The sequence below is a fragment of the Erythrolamprus reginae genome, unplaced genomic scaffold (genome assembly GCF_031021105.1).
Source record: "Erythrolamprus reginae isolate rEryReg1 unplaced genomic scaffold, rEryReg1.hap1 H_30, whole genome shotgun sequence".
Lineage (NCBI taxonomy): Eukaryota > Metazoa > Chordata > Lepidosauria > Squamata > Dipsadidae > Erythrolamprus > Erythrolamprus reginae.
The window spans coordinates 282,501-300,841 of NW_027248485.1; the positions used below are offsets into that span (position 1 = coordinate 282,501).

The following is an 18,341-nucleotide window of genomic DNA, read 5'->3' on the forward strand; positions in this document are numbered from 1 at the left end:
CTGCGCCACCCAGGCTCTATATTTATATAATCAGACAGGGATTGGTCTCTTTCAGAATACATTTTGGTGATAATTTTTAAAAAAATACTAAACTAAAGTAAAAAATAAACCCAAAATGTTTTCATATTCCATTCACGTTTTAGTAAAATACACTTGATGTTACTATTGTTGTTGTTACTGCCAGTAGTAGACGTATTTGGGTTGAATTCTGGCCCAAATCAATGTATGCAGAAAGGATGGTGGAAGTTCCTTGTACAATTCTTATCAGCTGAATTCTGAAACAAAACCTCTCTCCATATTCTGTTAAAGTAGTGATATGTACCTATATATGCGAGTTGTGTCTCTGGATAATTGGTAATGACTCAAAGAAGTAGTTCCCCTCCATATGGGCCACTTCAGGTTTAGAGAACTGAAAGCGAATCGCAGAGAAATTCCTGCTTCGCGAATCTAAATTTGCCAGTTGAATAGTATTGACTAAGGCGAAAAGAAGAGTTAAAGGTCAACCTATTGCCCAACCACACAACTGTAGGAAGAGTCTAGATCAGTTTGCTTTCCGTTGACAGGTCTACAGTTGACAGTTGAAAAAACAACAACTTTGAAACAACTGTGACCTCGATGACCAAGAATCTCCATAGATGTTTAGGCGAAAGGACTGTTCCCCCCACTCATGCTACCCACTCTGCTAAAAACCTAATTCTCACAATATTGCCTAATGTCAATAGAATAGAATAGAATAGAATAGAATAGAATAGAATTCTTTATTGGCCAAATGTGATTGGACACACAAGGAATTTGTCTTTGGTGCATATGCTTTCATAAAAGAAAAGAGACATTTGTCAAGAATCAGGAAGTACAAAGTTTGTATTTCATAGGGTTGTCATAGGGGTCAAATAAGCAATCAGGAAACAATCAATATTAATGAAAATCTTAAGATGCAAGCAACAAGTCATAAGTGAGAGGAGATGGGTGATAGCAATGATGAGAAAAAGCTAATAATAACAGTAGTGCAGACTTAGTAAATAATTTGACAGTGGTGAGGGATCTTTATCCATGTAGTACGACTGCAGTAATATTATTATTTATTCTTCTTCTTATCTTCCTTACTACTTCCTCTTATTGGGATGATGATGATGAAGTAGAAAAATATGACGATACTGAATTCTGTTGCTTGCAGCTTCTACACCTGGGACGAATACCTTGTCTAATCTTACTTTGCCAAATAAAGTATCTAATACAATTCAATCTTATTTTTTCTTCCCTCTCCACCCTTAAGCTTTAGTTAAGTTTTACATCAAAGATGATGATCTTTCCTCCGATGAAGAAATAGAGCAGCTGGAGGAAGTAAGTGAAATAACAGTTGTCAGGGTAAGAGGAAAAAGGAAACCCACTCTTCTTTTTCCTCTTCCTTCCACCCAAATTCCAAGCTTTTATTTCTTTCCGAATGGGTTTCCACACATTATTTCGTTTTACATTGATTCCTGTGGGAAAAATTGCGTCTACTTACAAACTTTTCTACTTAAGAACCTGGTCACGGAACAAATTAAGTTCTTCAGAAGAGGTACCACTGTATTTACACACACACAAACACACAAACCAGCGGTGAAAAGCTCCTGGGTCACGTGTGTCTGTCAGTCGTCGGAGAGCCGGTCGCGAAGGGAGCGTGAGGCTCCGCCCACCCACCTGGATGCAGCCCTTTGGGTTCTTTTACCCTGTGCGCATGTCCAAAGCATTCTGGGCACGCGCAGAGGGTAAAAGAACCGAAATGGCGGCTTATGGGTGAGTGGGCGGAGCCAACGACCGGGAGTATTTCAGAACACACACAAACAACATTTTATGTTATGAGTGTCCTCCTGACACTTCTTATTTTTTAGGAGCTACATGACAACATAGTTGTAGTAGAGGAAGAGAATAAAGACAAGGCAAATGAGGAAGGTAAACCTGTGGAACCGGAGGAGAATGTAGAAGAGCAGAAAATCCAAGTAAGCAAACAAATTTACTTTCTTTTTAACTTTGATATTGCAACATTATACTGGAATGCATAAATTTGCTTGTATTCATGTTTTTATTTATTTATTTTTATTTTATTTTATTTATTTTGTCAAGCAATTGTAGGGTGATAATTTGTACAAATTAAACATTAGATAAGTAATGATAAAAAGTAACAAAAGAAGACAATAGGACAGGGACGGTAGGCACAGTGTTGCGCTTATGAACGCCCCTTACAGACCTCTTTGAAAGGAGGAGAGGTCAATTGTAGATAGTCTAAGGTTAAAGGTTTTGAGGTTAGGAGTAGAAACCACAGAATAGAATAGAATAAAATAGAATAGAATAGAATAGAATAGAATTTTTATTGGGCAAGTGTGATTGGACACACAAGGAATTTGTCTTGGTGCATATGCTCTCAGCGTACATAAAATAAAATATACATTTGTCAAGTATCATGTGGTACAACACTTAATGATTGTCATAGGGGTCAAATAAGCAATGAAGAAGCAATATTAATAAAAATCTTAGGATACAAGCAACAAGGTTACAGTCGTACAGTCAACATGGGAGGAAATGGGTGAAAGGAATGATGAGAAAAACTAGTAGAATAGAAGTGCAGATTTAGTAGAAAGTCTGACAGTGTTGAGGGAATTATTTGTTTAGTAGAGTGATGGTCTTCAGAAAAAAACTGTTCTTGTGTCTAGTTGTCTTGGTGTGCAGTGCTCTGTAGCGACGTTTAGCGGGTAGGAGTTGAAACAATTTGTGTCCAGGATGTGAGGGGTCAGTAAATATTTTCCCCGCCCTCTTTTTGACTCATGCAGTATACAAGTCCTCAATGGAAGGCAGGTTGGCAGCAATTGTTTTTTCTGCAGTTCCGATTATCCTCTGAATTCTGTGTCGGTCCTGTTGGGTTGCAGCACCAAACCAGACAGTTATAGAGGTGCAGATGACAGACTCAATATTCCTCTGTAGAATTGTATCAGAGCTCCTTGGGCAGTTTGAGCTTCCTGAGCTGGTGCAGAAAGAACATTCTTTGTAGTGCATTCCAGGCGTTGATTACTCTGTTGCTGAAGTCGTATTTTTTGCAGTCAAGTTTGGAGCGGTTGACATTTAGTTTAAATCGATTTCGTGCTCTTGTGTTTTTGTGGTTGAAGGTGAAGTAGTCATTAACAGGTAGTTTTTATGTTGTGCGCTGTCCAGGGTTTCATTTGGCTGATGGTTGACTCTGTAAATAAATATTCATACATTTTGTCGAGGGGTGATATTAACATACTTGTGCTACCAGTTCACAAATATGAGTGTGCACATGTGCTGATTTTGCTCACACGCGCCACTTATGTGCATGCGCAAATGCGCTATGTTCATGTGAGTGGCTTGTGCTGCATGCGCACAGCTTGAACAAGTGCCTAGATAGAACAGTATAGCACTGGGGGTGGGGTGGACCAGCCCATCCGCAGGTCATTACTACCGGTTTGCCTAAACCGGTCCTAATGGGGTGAAAACAAATCCCTGATTTTGTGCTCTGGAAATATTGATTCCGGGTGCAGCTTGGGGTGGGTCTGTTCTCTCTCACAGGCACTGCTGACATGGTGAGTCAAAGGCTGAGCCGGATTGCCATTTTTCTTCTCGGATATATAATATAGTTGCAGGGAATGGGGGGGAAAGGTGTTTGATTTGTTCCACATGCTTATGCTTCTTTGATCTTGTTCGCTGGTGAAACAAGCTTAGCTGTTCATTGCTAAGTCACCTGATTCCCAATAGGTACAAACTCCTTTTGATTATTGTTGTGTAGCCAAAGCATAATATACTCTACTCAAGGCAGATCAGCTGCAGAAAACACAGTTACTGCCAACCTGCCTTCCATTGAGGGCCTGTATACCGCATGAGTCAAAAAGGGGGCCGTGAAAATATTTATGTCACATCCTGGACATAAATTGTTAAAACTTCTACCCTCAAAATGATGCTACACAGCACTGCACACCAAGGCAACTAGACACAAGAACAGTTTTCCCCCGAACTCTGTTAAACAAATAATTCCCTCAACACTGTCAAACTATTTACTAAGTCTGCATTGCTATTAATTTTCCCATCGTTCCAATCACCCTCCCACCTATGACTATATGACTGTAGCTTGTTGCTTGTATCTTTATGATTTAATGTATATTAATATTTATATTATTTAATTATTATTATTAGTAGTAGTAGTACCCTATGGCAATCATTATGTGTTGTACCCCATGATTCTTGACAAATTTATCTTTTATGTACACTGAGAACATATGCACCCATGACAAATTCCTTTTTTGTCCAATCACACTTGGCCAATAAAGAATTCTGTTCTGTTCTGTTCTGTTCAGGATTCTATTCTATTTTATTCTATTCTGAAAGCAATTTGGTGAAATTTAATTTAGTATTTTTATTTTATTTATTCAAATTTGTACGCTACCCAAATCCCAAGAGACACTGGGTGGCTTATTCAGAACGTTTACCAATATAATAATAATATCAATCATCTTTCAGATGGAGGAATATCCCCCCCCCCCCAAATAAAAAAGTTTGACTTGTGACCAGAGAATGGACCACAAGTCAGAATTGAGCTGGAAGGAAGTGATATGTATGTAAAGGAGAGAATGTCATGGAGAATACCAGAAAAGCACATATTTAAAAAATGGTTAACGATTGCTAATATGATTTTTTTTTTCATTCAGGGAAGAAGTTTTGATCACATTCCATCAACTAAATCGGTTCTGCTGTTTTCTTTTTCCTTTTTCCTTTTTTTTTTCTTATTTATTTCTTTTTTCTTATTTATTTCTTTTTTCTTATTTATTTCTTTTTTCTTATTTATTTCTTTTTTCTTATTTAAGGGTTACGTTTTTAAAGAATTGTAATTTTACTCCATTTTGCACATTCTAGTGTTTTCCTTTTTCCTTTTTAAATATTTTTATTGATTTAAAATACATATATACACATTTACAAAAATATAAGATAAATAATCAAATCATAAATCGAAACAAGACAAAACTAACACGTACAAAAAAAATAATCCTAGTAGTATAGTTGATTACTTATTTAAGTACACTAAACAATATTAACAATGACAATAAACAAATAACATAATATATATTATTTAAATTTAAATTATCTTGTGATGGGGAAAGTTATAAGTCATCTTTTAATTTCAAATGATCTTCTGGTGAAGTATACCATCGGTATCCACTATTTTTTCCTTTTGGTTATCCATATATTTTTAATTATTTTTATTTTCTTAACCGCCTTCGCACATTCTTATTTAATTTATTTAAATTCATACAGATTTTTCCTAAATGTTACTGTATATAGATCTTTTGTAATTTGTTATATCAAAAAAGAGGAAAATGTATTACTATTGTTGTATTTCAATTTAAGTTTTCATTTCTTCTCTTGAACCAATCATAAAAGTACTTCCAAGTTTTATAGTGGTCAGAGTCTTCTTTATTTTTTAATTTGAGCGACAGAAATATTTATATTTTCACTTGAAATAACAACTAAAATCTTTATGGTTTCACTTAAAATGACAACTGAAATCTTTATGTTAACACTTGAAATAACAACTGAAATCTTTATGGTTTCACGTGAAATGACAACTGAAATCTTTATGGTTTCACTTGAAATGACAACTGAAATATTTATATTTTCACTTTTAATAACGACTGAAATCTTTATGGTTTCACTGGAAATAATGACTTAAATCGTGGGCACATAACCTGAACCTGTAAATCTTTGAAAGTGTCCTAAAGAGAGTTTTCTATTATTGCTACCAGTCTTTAATTCTATGGAAGATACACAGAGAATGAGCATACTAGCTGCATCTAATTAATGTAATCTCATAAATATTAAATCGACATGAACCCACCAACATTATTTGCGTGTGTGCCCCACGCAACCTTTGCGCTACATGGGGGAAGGATGACACCCCCCAGGCCCTACTCAAATGCTAAGCAGTCTGGATAAAGCTGTACACACTGGATTCAAATGCAGCCAACATTGTTAAGTACAGATTACTCTAGGGAAGTGTTTCCCAACCTTGGCAACTTGAGGAGGTCTGGACATCAACTCCTGGAATTCCCCAGCCAGCATTTGCTGACTAGGGAATTCTGGGAGTTGAAGTCCAAATCTCTCCAAGTTGCCAAGGTTGGGAAACACTGCTCTAGGGAAAGCTTGAGTTGTAGTATCTAAAGAGCATTTTGTGCTGCTTGATATAATAGAACCGTCATAGTTCCTCTCTCATGAAAACCTGGAAGAGAAAAAGAAAGAAAGAGAGAGAGAGAGAGAGTAGCAATAGGTCAGAAGGACAAATTGAAGAATTCAAGGAATTCTGCAGGCAGAACTGTAACCAATGTGCTCTCAAAACGTCTCCATTGCTGGAAGCATCTTGGTGTGAAGAGGAATCCTGTTTAGTGCTTTCATCCTGATAAGGTGGCCACTTGGTCTGTGCTTTCTGGCGCCAAGTCCATGGGTCGGTCAATAGGTCCAGAGGGCTTGGAGGCCACCTTTCCCCCAAGCCCTTGGGTTGGTCAGTCATCCAGGTGCTGCTCCTCCCAGGTGGAGGTTGGGATGGCACTGTAAGGGTCCATGATCACTTTGCACAGCGGATAATCATGACGATGAGGAAAAGGCAGAGGAAGACGAAGCACGCCAAGGTTAATCCTTTATCCACATCGACAAAGGCGGGTTCGGGAGTTGGTCCTTCCATTGCTTGTGTCTCTCCACATTAGGGTTAATTCCTGCTGCTACCATGGTTTTTTTACCTGCAGGAAGTGACAATATTGAAGAAACATAGAAACATAGAAGACTGACGGCAGAAAAAGACCTCGTGGTCCATGTAGTCTGCCCTTATAATTATACTGTATTTTATCTTGGGATGGATGGATGTTTATCCCAGGCATTTTTCAATTCAGTCACTGTGGATTTACCAACCACATCTGCTGGAAGTTTATTCCAAGCATCTACTACTCTTTCAGTAAAATATTTTTCTTCTCATGTTGTTTCTGATCTTTCCCCCAACTAACCTCAAATTGTGCCCCCTTGTTCTTGTATTCCCTTTCCTATTAAAAACACCTCCCTCCTGAACCTTATTTAACCATTTAACATATTTAAATGTTTTGATCATGTACGTCTCTTTCCCTTCTGTCCTATTGCAATATCACTTGTACAGTTCTGGCCACTGCACCTCAAGAAGGATTGAATGAAACTGGAATAGGTGCAAAAAAGGGCCACAAGAATGATCAAGGAAATGGAGCCCCTCCCTTATGAAACCGGGTTGCAACGCTCTCTACATGGGGCTACCTTTGAAGAGTGTTCGGAAACTACAGATCATGCAGAATGCAGCCGCGCGAGCAGTCATGGGCCTTCCCAGGTACGCCCATGTCTCTCCAGCACTCCGCAACCTGCCTTTGGATTGGCTTCCGAACACAATTCAAAGTGTTGGTTATGACCTATCAAACCCTACATGGCATTAGACCAGATTACTTGTGGGAACGCCTTCTGCCACATGAGTCCCAGCAACTGATTAGGTCCCACAGAGTCGGCCTTCTCCAGGTCCCGTCAACTAGACAATGTCACCTGGTGGGGCCTATGGAAAGAGTCTTCTCTGTGGTGGCCCCGACTGTCCGGAATCAGCTCCCCCCAGAGATTCATACTTTTCCCACGCACACCGCCTTCCATAAGAGCCTAAAGACCCAGCTGTGCCAACAGACCTGGGACAATTAGACATTAGCCCCCGGCTGATGAATGGAATATATGTTTGACTGTTTGAACGATAATAATAATAATAATAATAATAATAATAATAATAATAATAATAATAACAACAACAACAACAACAACAACAATAAAAGAGTTGGAAGGGACCTTGGAGGTCTTCTAGTTCAACCCCCTGCTTAGGCAGGAAACCTTACACTACTTCAGACAGATGGTTATCCAACATCTGCTTAAAAACTTCCAGTGATCGGTTTTTAATGAATAGGAATTTTAGATTAGTTAGTTTAAATTAAATTTGGATTTAGGATGTTTTTACTGTCCTTTTATATGTTGTAAGCTGCCCCGAGTCTTTGGAGATAGACAGAATATAAATCAAATCAAATCAAATCGATCAATCTCTGTGTTTGACTGGATAATTACTAATATCTAATACAATATCCCATTTCTAAGTGCATGTCTTTGATACTTACCCTGGATTTGGGCTTTGTTGCTCAGTTTCTGGAGGAAGGCAGCTTCACCAAATTTCAGGAAAATTGATTCTTAGGAATTGAATGGCATCCTTGTTAAGGCTGGCTGTTGCTTTCCTTTTATTTCCTTTTAAATGTGTGATCCTGCAATGACACCATTTTATGTCAAATCTTTTGCAAAGGTAATTGACTTAGATTCACATGCAGATGGTATACCCCGGGCATTGTTAACCATGGTTTGTTAAAAACCAAATCTTTTTTTAATTATTATTTAGGTTTTTTGAACAACAAAAAACATCAGTTATAGTTAAAATGATGGAGACTCTACTCAAACAGAGGATAAATCAGTACCTAAAAAACAATAACTTATTGGACCCAAATCATCATGGCTTTACTGAAGGCAAATCATGTCAGACTAATCTCATTGATTTTTTTAACTATGTCACAAAGGTGTTGGATCAAGGTGGTGCCGTGGATATTGCCTATCTGGACTTCAGCAAAGCCTTTGATACAATTCCACATAAAGAGTTGATAGATAAATTAGTGAAGATTGGACTTAATCCCTGGATAGTTCAGTGGATTTCAAGCTGGCTGAAGCATAGACGTCAGAGAGTTATTGTTAATGGCGAGTATTCTGAGCAGAGACAGGTTACAAGCGGTGTGCCACAAGGGTCTGTTCTGGGTCCTATTCTTTTTAATATGTTTGTGAGTGACATAGGGGAAGGTTTGGTAGGGAAGGTTTGCTTATTTGCCGATGACTCTAAAGTGTGCAATAGGGTTGATATTCCTGGAGGGGTCTGTAATATGGTAAATGATTTAGCTTTACTAGATAAATGGTCAAAGCAATGGAAACTGCAGTTTAATGTTTCCAAATGTAAAATAATGCACTTGGGGAAAAGGAATCCTCAATCTGAGTATTGCATTGGCAGTTCTGTGTTAGCAAAAACTTCAGAAGAGAAGGATTTAGGGGTAGTAATTTCTGACAGTCTCAAAATGGGTGAGCAGTGTGGTCGGGCAGTAGGAAAAGCAAGTAGGATGCTTGGCTGCATAGCTAGAGGTATAACAAGCAGGAAGAGGGAGATTGTGATCCCCTTATATAGAGCACTGGTGAGACCACATTTGGAATACTGTGTTCAGTTCTGGAGACCTCACCTACAAAAAGATATTGACAAAATTGAACGGGTCCAAAGACGGGCTACAAGAATGGTGGAAGGTCTTAAGCATAAAACGTATCAGGAAAGACTTAATGAACTCAATCTGTATAGTCTGGAGGACAGAAGGAAAAGGGGGGACATGATCGAAACATTTAAATATGTTAAAGGGTTAAATAAGGTTCAGGAGGGAAGTGTTTTTAATAGGAAAGTGAACACAAGAACAAGGGGACACAATCTGAAGTTAGTTGGGGGAAAGATCAAAAGCAACGTGAGGAAATATTATTTCACTGAAAGAGTAGTAGATCCTTGGAACAAACTTCCAGCAGACGTGGTTGGTAAATCCACAGTAACTGAATTATATCCATCCTAAGATAAAACACAGGAAATAGTATAAGGACAGACTAGATGGACCATGAGGTCTTTTTCTGCCGTCAGTCTTCTATGTTTCTATGTAAAAAAAAGACAAACAACATAAAAAGCAATATGCAGCATAGACATCATACTTAAAGTCACATTTACAAAGACATTTCTGTTTCTTTGGTTTCTCCATTTCTTTCTTTACAATTATCCTATTCCTTTCTTAACGTCAATCCAATTATAAAATTTACCCCACACAGTATAGTATTCTTTTTCCTGTTTATTCGGTAACTCTGATAATAATAATTAATAATAATAATTTATTAGATTTGTATGCTGCCCCACTCCAAAGACTCAGGGCGGCTCACAACAATAATAAAAATAATATTATAGTATAATAAATCTAATATTAAAAAAGCATATAAAACCCTATCATATTAAAAAAAGCCAAACAACACATTCATACCAAACATAAAACAAAATATAAAAAAGCCTGGGGGAAAGGTGTCTCAATTCCCCCATGCCAGGTGGTATAAGTGAGTCTTAAGTAGTTTACGAAAGACAGGGAGAGTGGGGGCAGTTCTAATCTCCGGGGGGGGGAGTTGATTCCAGAGAGCCGGGGCCACCACAGAGAAGGCTCTTCCCCTGGGGCCCACCAAACGACATTGTTTAGTCAACGGGACCTGTAGAAGGCCAACTCTGTGGGACCTTATCGGTTGCTGGGATTCATGCGGTAGCAGGCGGTTCCGGAGGTACTCTGGTCCCATGCCATGTAGGGCTTTAAAGGTCATAACTAACCCTTTGAATTGTGACCGGAAACTGACTGGCAGCCAATGCAAGCCACGGAGTGTTGTAGAAACATGGGCGAATCTTGGAAGCCCCACGATGGCTCTCGCGGCTGCGTTCTGCACGATCTGAAGTTTCTGAACACTTTTCAAAGGTAGCCCCATGTAGAGAGCGTTGCAGTAATCGAACCTCGAGGTGATGAGGGCATGAGCGACTGTGAGCAATGACTCCCTGTCCAAATAGGGCCACATGATGTAAGTTTACTCCATTTTACACATTCTAGTATTTTCCTAATTACCGGTACCACATCCTTGGATGGTACATTTTCTTTTTTCCATTTTTGATCGAACAGCAGTCGAGCCGCAGTTAGTATGTGAATTATTAAATAATAATTAGCTTTTTCGTGCTGTCCTCTAATTATTCCTAATAAAGAAAAGTCTCGCATAATAATTCTATTTCAAATCTAATGGGTCGCTTTTCACAGAGTCTGTTATGCCACATTTATTTTGCAAAGAAATGGAAGTTTTGACTCAGATTTTTAAGAATTATCCTGCTGCATTTCCAATGCTGGCCCCCTCCAATGGGAAGAGAGGCTATTGGCAGTTCAGTGTTGGCAAATACTTCAAAAGAAAAGGATTTAGGGGTAGTGATTTCTGACAGTCTCAAAATGGGTGAACAGTGCAGTCAGGCGGTAGGGAAAGCAAGTAGGATGCTTGGCTGCATAGCTAGAGGTATAACAAGCAGGAAGAGGGAGATTATGATCCCACTATATAGAATGCTGGTGAGACCACATCTGGAATACTGTGTTCAGTTCTGGAGACCTCACCTACAAAAAGATATTGACAAAATTGAACGGGTCCAAAGACGGGCTATAAGAATGGTGGAAGGTCTTAAGCATAAAACGTATCAGGAAAGACTTAATGAACTCAATCTGTATAGTCTGGAGGACAGAAGGAAAAGGGGGGACATGATCGAAACATTTAAATATATTAAAGGGTTAAATAAGGTCCAGGAGGGAAGTGTTTTTAATAGGAAAGTGAACACAAGAACAAGGGGACACAATCTGAAGTTAGTTGGGGGAAAGATCAAAAGCAACATGAGAAAATATTATTTTACTGAAAGAGTAGTAGATACTTGGAACAAACTTCCAGCAGACGTGGTAGATAAATCCACAGTAACTGAATTTAAACATGCCTGGGATAAACATATATCCATCCTAAGATAAAATACAGAAAATAGTATAAGGGCAGACTAGATGGACCATGAGGTCTTTTTCTGCTGTCAGACTTCTATGTTTCTATGTTTCTATGTTCTCTTCATTGCACACAGTTTCTTTGCTGCATTGTGCATTTCCACATCCCATCCAAGTTTTAACGTCTCTCGAGTTTTTAACCACCCTTTCAATTTTACACTCCTGAAGCGGCTTCAAATTTCCATTTCAGGTCCATTTATTTTATTATTTTATTTTATTTTATTTTATTTTATTTTATTTTATTTTTTTATTTTTTATTTTTTTTATTTTATTATTTATTTTGTCTAATACACAATGAGGGTTTTAATTCTATATACACATAGTAAAATACATGATGAAGGTTATAGAGGAGATACTCATAGTAAAATATTCCTAAGAAATAATAGAAAATAAGCTATAGTAATAGAACATATCATTGAAAGAATAGAAGAAGAGATATAGGAATAGAAGAAAGGTATAGGAGATATAGGAGAGCAATAGGACGGGACGGAAGGCACTCGAGTGCACTTGTACTCACCATGATTAAATAGCCATCCCTACGGCTATTTAATCACCTTGCAATAAGTGTGAACACTCGACTTTGATTAAAAAAATAAAAAAAACCAACCCCCACATCTTGTGTTTCTCTGATCATGAAGTGATAGAAAAAGCAGCCAAGTGACTTCAAATACCCAGACAACGATATGCGGGAAGGACCGTTGAACATACCTGAACGGTCTTCTCGATGCACTGGAAGGAGAGTCCAACATGGGTAAATCACCAATCCTATTAGTAGAGACTGAGTTAATTTAAATATCAAGCAGGCACCGCCCCCTATTCGCCCCCATGAGCTCAGTTTTAAAAACAAAGACAATGTAAAGATAACAAGAATTTATTGCAACATTAATGAAAAAAGTATAACTTCATAAAAACCCAAATACTCCGGCGACCTGGCCAGAACCATACCGGGTGGGTTTGTACTCTCCTTCCAGTGCATCGAGAAGACCGTTCAGGTATGTTCAATGGGCCTTCTCCACTGCACTTGGAAGGAGAGTCCAACATGGGATATACCAAAGATCAAATCCCTTGGGTGGGAGAAGGCTGTGCCAGGTTCGTTGGAGTGGAACATACTCGCTGCAAAACACGCCTTCCAAAGGATGCTTCCGCCGAAGCGAAGGAGTCCAATTTATAATGGCGAATAAAGGTAGAAGAAGACGCTCACTTTGCTGCACGGCAAATGTTCTCAATGGATGCCTGTGTTGCCCACGCTGCCGATGTGGCTGCACTCCTGGTCGAGTGCACTGTTACCCCGGGTGGCGGTGATTGAGAACTTGCCTTGTAAGCTTCCTCAATACAATCTCTAAGCCAACGACTGATGGACTGTGATGAAACTGCGAGACCATCCTTCTTTGGGCAAAAGAGACAAACAACGTTTCAGACTTTCTGAAAGGTTCTGTCCGGCTAATATAGATCTTCAAAGCCCTCCTGACATCGGTCTTGTGCCACCTGAACTCTGTAGGGTGATGGCCATGGGTACAAAAGTCCGGAAGTACGAGTTCTTGTTTCCTGTGAAATCCAGAATTAACTTTTGGCACAAATGAAGGATCCAGTCTCAAGACAACTCTATCCGGATGAAAAACACAAAGGTCCGGATGAACAGATAGTACAGATAGTTCAGATACTCGACGAGCTGATGTTATCGCTACTTAAAAGGGTGTTTTAACTGAGAGTAATCTAGTTGGAATTGATCTCATTGGCTCAAAGGGAGGTCCTGTAAGTGCTCGTAAGACAAGGGAGAGATCTCATGTCGGGAATCTACTTATTGGAGGGGAGTGTGTGTTAATGGCTCCCCGGATAAAGTCCCTTATCCACGGGTGTTGAGCCAGGGAACGAGCCTCTGACACTCGAATGATGGTTGAAAGAGCCGCTACCTGCCTCTTCAGTGTATTAGGGGCTAAACCCCATTCAATCCCTGTTTGCAAGAATTCCAATACTGAGATCATTGAAACCTCTTTCGGGTTAGACTGATGGTCCGAACAGAACCTACAGAAGGCTGACCACATAGCTTGATATATTCTCGCCGTCGATGGACGACGAGCTTCTTGCATTGTGGTAATGACATTATCCGATAGCAGTTGGTGCCTTAGTCTATTCCTCTGAAGTGCCAGACGGTTAGCTGGAACCATTGAGGGTCTGGATGGCGAATGGACCCCTGACTGAGAGAAATATCCTGGTCTGGAATCCTCCATTGGGAGGAAACTGATAGGGCTACTAGGTCTGCGAACCATGGACGTCGCGGCCAGTGAGGAGCCACCATGATCACTTCCGCCCGCTCCTGAATTATCTTGTCCAGTACTCTCTGTATGAGATAAGCTGGGGGGAAGGCATATAGCAGACCTTGAGGCCAGGATGATAACAGGGCATTGACTCCTTCTGCCTTCGGTGTCGGAAACTGGGAGTAGAATCTCACTAGTTGTGTGTTGTTGTGGGTCGCAGAGATCCATCAACGGGGACCCGAAGTGACAAACTATCTGTTGGAACAGTCCTGGATCCAGTCGCCACTCTGAGGGGTCCAGAGAAACTCTGCTTAACCAGTCCGCCTGAATGTTGCTGGTTCCAGCAATGTGTTCCGCAGCCTGTGATGCCAAATGATTTTCGGCCCAATCGAACAGGGCCGTTGTTTCGACCATGAGCCAGTGCAACTTCGTGCCCCTTTGATGGTTTAGGTGAGCTCTGGTCGCAACATTGTCTGTCAATACTAACACGTGCCTACCCTGAACTAAATGCGTGAAAGTTTGTAGGGCAAGAAAAACTCCCTTGAGTTCGAGGTAGTTGATATTGACAGGGCTCAAATCCTCTGGGGACCAAAGGCCCTGGGCCATGTGAGAACCTATGTGTGCCCCCCAGCCTGACAGACTTCCGTCCGTTGTGAGAATAACGCAGTCCTGTTTGCGAAAAAGGGAGCCCCGAAGTAATGCAGGGTATGTCCACCATTTTAGCGATTCTCTGACCTCCGGAGGGATTCGTACCCGTCTGTGCGAATGACTCACTTTGGCTCTCTGTGCTGGGAGAAGGAACCATGTTATGAATTGTTGTATCTTGCTGTGAGCCGCCCCGAGTCTGCGGAGAGGGGCAGCATACAAATCTAAATAATAAATAAATAAATAAATAAATAATAAACATTGTAGAGCCCGGATGTGGTGTCGAGCCCATGGCACGATGCCTATGGATGACACCAATGTCCCTAGTACCTTGGACAGAAAAGCCAGGGATGTTGGTAATGGAGGCTGGTAACCAAATGCCGGATGTTAGTTAATCTCTCTGGAGATAAGGAGACGCTTCCCTCAATGTTAAACCGGACATTTTGAGGGTTGATTTTTGGGTTTTTTTTTAAAAAAGAAACTGGAGTAAAAGAATATTTATAGAACAGTTTCAAAGTGGACTTTTTCAAATCAGAAGTTTGCAAAAGGAACAGTTAGCAAATATGGGCCTTTTGTGATTATCTGGAAATAAGTAATAAGTGGTTTTTTTTAAAAAAAGCAATTTTTATTACAAATTTTTTGCCTCCTTCCTCCTCCAAAACATACATATTTTATGAACAATGTTAGCCGGATCATTCTTACATATCTTTTCATATACAATCAATCAATCAATCAATCAATTTATTTATTTATTTAATATTTTAATGCTGCTCTTCTCCTTAGACTCAGGGCGGCTTACAACGTGTTAGCAATACATCATATCTCTATTTTCAATTTCAGCCATAACATTCTCTTTACATATTTCTTTACCTTAATTTATTTTCTTAATACATAAGCAATCTTACTATTCCTTTCCCACTTATCTCAATTCCTTGCAAATTCTTTTTTTGCAACTAACAGGTTGAGATTGACAGTTAATGAGATTAAACATAGCTAATGTCTATTCATTAGGTTTAAATTAATGGAGTGTATGCTTTTAAAAGAAGCTTGAAAGTCGTGCAGTTCCATCTTAATGTTCACAACTGAGTACATCTCAATGGGGCCAGAAATAAACATTGGACTCTAGATTTGAAAGTTGGACATTTTTGACAGTTCTGGAGCTAAGCATTCACAAAACTCATCTTAACAATTCTCCATTGGCCAGACTGGTGCACAAGGTTATCACTCTGCGGCCTATCGGAATGATTCATTTCAATTAGGCATTCTTGACCACATATCATGATCAATCCAATGCTTGAATTTCAATAACCCTGGAGATAATTCATAATATATTTCCTACTCTCTACAATTCAAAAACCATTCAAGCATCAAGCTGGGCAGCCCACAATTTAAATCCAAACGTCATCCCCATTGCTAAGATCCCCTTTTTCCTCCTGATACACTGTTTGTTTACTCTGTATAATACAGGTAGTCCTCAACTTAATGACTGAACAAGGGGGCACAATCGAAGGTTAGCTGGGGGACAGATCAGAAGCAATGTTAGAAAATATTATTTTACTGGAAGAGTAGTAGAAGCTTGGAACAAACTTCCAGCAGACATGGTTGGTAAATCCACAGCAATTGAATTTAAACATGCCTGGGATAAACATATATCCATCCTAAGATAAAATACAGGAAATAGTATAAGCGCAGACTAGATAGACCATGAGGTCTTTTTCTGCCGTCAATCTTCTATGTTTCTATGTTCATTTACAGCATCAGGTTTAATGGAGTGAAGCCCAGGAGGAAAATACTAGTGACAGCTGAGGTGTCTGCTCCAAAAGACTTCCTGGGGAACCAGCCAATGTCCAACACAGAACCCATTTGAATGAATAGCTGGAAACTCCCCTGGAATTTTTCCCAAACGATAAATCAGATTGATGGTCTTTACGGTGCTTTTAATCAGAGCTTTTCAACCAGTGTGCCATGAGACATGGTCAGGTGTGCCGTGGGGAAATTAAACATGGGTCCCCAAACTATGGCCCCTGTGCTGGATATGGCCCACGGAGGCCATCTATCCAGCCTGTTGCCAGCCGCCTCTATCCGAACATAAACATTCCCCTCACAATCCCTCCAGCTAACAGCAACAGGAAGAGTGGAGGCATAGGGAACACTCACTGACCAATCACATTCTAGGATTCATCCCGACCACTAGCGATGAACCAATAGCAGGCCACCTCTCATAAAGCTAAAATTTGCTGATCTTCCTTTGGGCAATTTTTGGTTATCTGTTGCCAAGGGGTTCCCTGTTCTGGCCAACAAAGCTATTTTGACATTGCTCCCATTTTCTACCACAAATCTATGTGACCTGAGCTTCCCAAGCTTGACTGCGATAAGAACTAAAAACAGAGAGACTGAGAACTGTTGAGGAAGAGCTTCGTGTGTGTCTTTCTACCATTCCTGACAGGATATCCCTTTGTGTTCATCGAAACAAGCCCAGGTTTCACACTAAGTGAGTATCAATACATTTAGAAACTATATTATTAACTATGTGTATAATATGCACTGTGTTAGAGTGTCATTTTGGTTGGTGGTGTGCCCCAGGATTTTGTAAATGTAAAAAATGTGCCATGGCTCAAAAAAGGTTGAAAATCACTGCTTTTAATGTCAACTGATGGTGAAACAACAATCCCTGATTTTTCTTCTCAACGATTGCAGTGGGAATGGTGCCATCCACAGCCTGAATTAAAGTTCCATTCAGAAGTTCCTGTGTGTGAATTTGAATATTTGCATATAAATCAGGGGAGGAAAAATTAGATTGGCGGATGAAATTCTGACCGCTCATATGTCATTTTCACTTGCGTCATTGAGGAAATGGGGAGAGATCTATTGAGGTGGGCAGACTCCAATATTTCTAGATTGTCAGAATTCTTGCCTGAACAGAACAGTTTCCATAGGTAAATCAATGTGCTAGCAGTAGATTTCTCTACTTGATTTCTGGCCCAAATCAGTATACGCAGAAAGGATGGAGGAAGTTCGTGTACAATTCTGTTAAAGAATGCTGACCTTTCCTAGTTATTAACATATCTTATCAGCTGAATTCTGAAACAAAACCTCTCTATATATTCTGTTTAAGTAGTGATATGTATCTATATATGCGAGTTGTGTTTCTGGATAATTGGTAATGACTCAAAGAAGTAGTTCCCCTCCATATGGGCCACTTCAGGTTTAGAGAACTGCAAGCGAATCGCAGAGAAATTCCTGCTTTACGAACCTGAATTTGCCAGTTGAATAGCATTGACTAAGGCGAAAAGAAGAGTTAAAGGTCAACCTGTCACAGGTTTTCCTATTGCCAAACCGCACAACTGTAGGAAAAGTCTAGAGCAGTTTGCTTTCCGTTGACAGGACTACAGTTGACAGTTGAAAAAAAAATCAACTTTGAAACAACTGTGATCTGGATGATCAAGAATCTCCATAGACGTTTAGATGAAAGGACTGTTCCCCCCACTCATGCTACCCACTCTGCTGATAACCTAATTCTCACAATATTGCCTAATGTCAATAGAATAGAATAGAATAGAATAGAATAGAATTCTTTATTGGCCAAATGTGATTGGACAAAGAAGGAATTTGTCTTTGGTGCATATGCTTTCATAAAAGAAAAGAGACATTTGTCAAGAATCATGAAGTACAAAGTTTAATTATTATCATGGGGTCAAAT

The 18,341-nt window shown here is 39.5% G+C and overlaps 1 pseudogene; it reads right to left on the reverse strand.

Annotated features, from left to right (window-relative positions):
• Positions 1–6,539: 6,539 nt before the first annotated feature.
• On the reverse strand, positions 6,540–8,275 carry LOC139155585 (cortexin domain-containing 1 protein-like; annotated as a pseudogene).
• Positions 8,276–18,341: the final 10,066 nt, after the last annotated feature.